Genomic DNA, 2226 nt, shown 5'->3' on the forward strand with positions numbered 1-2226 from the left:
AAATACATTTAATTTGAAATAAATATGTAGCCTACTTTATTTTTATAAAACAATCTTCTTAGAAAAATAAATAGAATTATTTTTGTTTTCTATCATGCGGGGTTGAATGCAGGTTTCATAGGTAGTATGGAGGCTTACACAAATAGAGATCTTAAAGAAAAGTAAAAGAAAATTACAAATACAATATTAGCTATATGCAAATATTTACTGAAAATGAGAAAAACATCACAATAAATTTCAAAATTTCCCAAGGTCACAAATACAATAGGCATCGAAAATCCAGAAAAAGCATAATAGTTGTATTAATTTATTGTCTCTTTTTCTGTATGATTTAACATTACAGTAATGTGATATTTTCTATAAAGAGAATAGAAACAAACTTTTGTCTTTGCTTTATCATAGTTGAACGAGAATTTTTGTTCAGTCGTTTGGAAAAGTTTCTCTTAGCTCCATCAATCGTATCGATAATGTTACGTAGAATTACTGTCAAGTATATGGAAAAATCTCTATGAAATGTCTTTCATAGAAGAACTTACAATTTCAGGTTCATTTTCGGGTTTCTTGTGCAGTGACTAATCTTATATGCTCTTTGAATGAGCATGATTGATGACAATCAAAGAACCCCTCTTTGAGTCCAGGAGCATTAGGAGGGTACTTGGAGCTATTCCTGCATTCCAACAGGTAGCAGTTACTTACCTGTGCATTAAGGTGATAGTGTGCCACATAAATGTATCCCACTAAACCCAAAATAAAAGTATCCCCAACTTCACTTCTCGTTAGCCAGATTCCAAATGTGTCTGTGGCCATTCCAAACCCTAGGGCACTGCGGGAAGTCAGTATGGAAAGTGACAGCAGAACAACTGTGGTTAAAATGTCTTATGATTGGAAAATTCACAAAAATTATAATGATCTTGTAAACATTGCTAGGGTACCCTTAATGGAGGAGCCTGCACAAGTGAAAGGCCAAAATCATTGTAAATTTACTTCTGTTAAATTTAACAAACTAATAAAGCTACAGATTTGTTTAGAGTAAAATTCAGAGTACTAATGTGTGTGAGAGTTAAGATGTATACTGATGGGCATTCTTTTGTTATGCAATAAATAATGATGTGAGTTGATTCCAGTACCATATTTACTGTAGCAGTATGATATATGAGTGAGTGTTAATAACACTAAGATTTTTATGAAGGGACAGTAATTTTTTTTAAGTTCAGTGAATTCTAATGTTAAGTAAGTCCCCCAAATTTAAGTGTTCTCAAAGGCATTATCTACAGTTGAGGTTGTGGAGTAAATGGCCAATTAAATAATAAAATGTTTAAATGTTTGGCTAGAATAATGAGACATTTTCAGCATTTTTCTGAATATAAAGTTAATCCTGAGATGGCAAATAAAAAAAAAAAAAATTAAGAAAGTACAAGTAAACTATCAAAAGACCAAATATATAAGGCAATATTGTGTTGGGACTTCTGTAAAGAAGATTACATAATGCCACTTGGTATATAGCATTGCGGGAAGTCAGGGACCGCGAACGGAGGGACCCTGTGTTGTGCCGCACAGTTAGGCAGCAGCAGGCACGCAGCAGTAGCCGCCCTGGGAGGGAGCCATGAAGCACTAAGAGGTGGAGATTCTGGATGCAAAGACAAGGGAGAAGCTGGTTTCCTGGACAAGGTGGAGCCCCATGCCACCATTGCGGAGATCAAGAACCTCTTCACCAAGACCCATCCGCAGTGGTACCCTGCCCACCAGTCCCTCCACCTGGACCCCAAGGGCAAGTCCCTGAAGGATGAGGGATGTTCTGAAGAAGCTGCCCATGGGCACCACGGCCACACTCTACTTCCGGGACCTGGGGGCCCAGATCAGCTGGGTGACGGTCTTCCTAACAGAGTACACGGGGTCTTTTTCATCTATCTGCTCTTCTACTTCCCAGTGCCCTTCATTTGTGGCCACAAATATGACTTCACATCCAGTTGGCACACGGTGGTACACCTCCCCTGCATCCGTCACTCATTCCACTATGTCAAACACCTGCTGGAGACGCTCTTCGTGCGCCACTTCTCCCATGGCACCATGCCTTTGCCCAACATCTTCAAGAACTGCACCTACTACGGGGGCTTCAATGCGTGCCTGGCCTATTATATCAATCACCTGCCCCCTACTTACGGAGCTCAGCAGGTGAAACTGGCACTCGCCATCTTCGTGATCTGCCTGTGCTTGGCGGCTTCTCCA

The 2226-nt window shown here is 39.7% G+C and overlaps 1 pseudogene across 1 annotated transcript; it reads left to right on the forward strand.

Moving 5' to 3' along the window:
* Positions 1 to 1603: 1603 nt before the first annotated feature.
* On the forward strand, positions 1604 to 2226 carry LOC105538410 (annotated as a pseudogene). Its single transcript, XR_001005895.1, has one exon. The product of XR_001005895.1 is annotated as a very-long-chain enoyl-CoA reductase pseudogene (transcript).

The sequence above is a fragment of the Mandrillus leucophaeus genome, unplaced genomic scaffold (genome assembly GCF_000951045.1).
Source record: "Mandrillus leucophaeus isolate KB7577 unplaced genomic scaffold, Mleu.le_1.0 Scaffold191, whole genome shotgun sequence".
NCBI lineage: Eukaryota > Metazoa > Chordata > Mammalia > Primates > Cercopithecidae > Mandrillus > Mandrillus leucophaeus.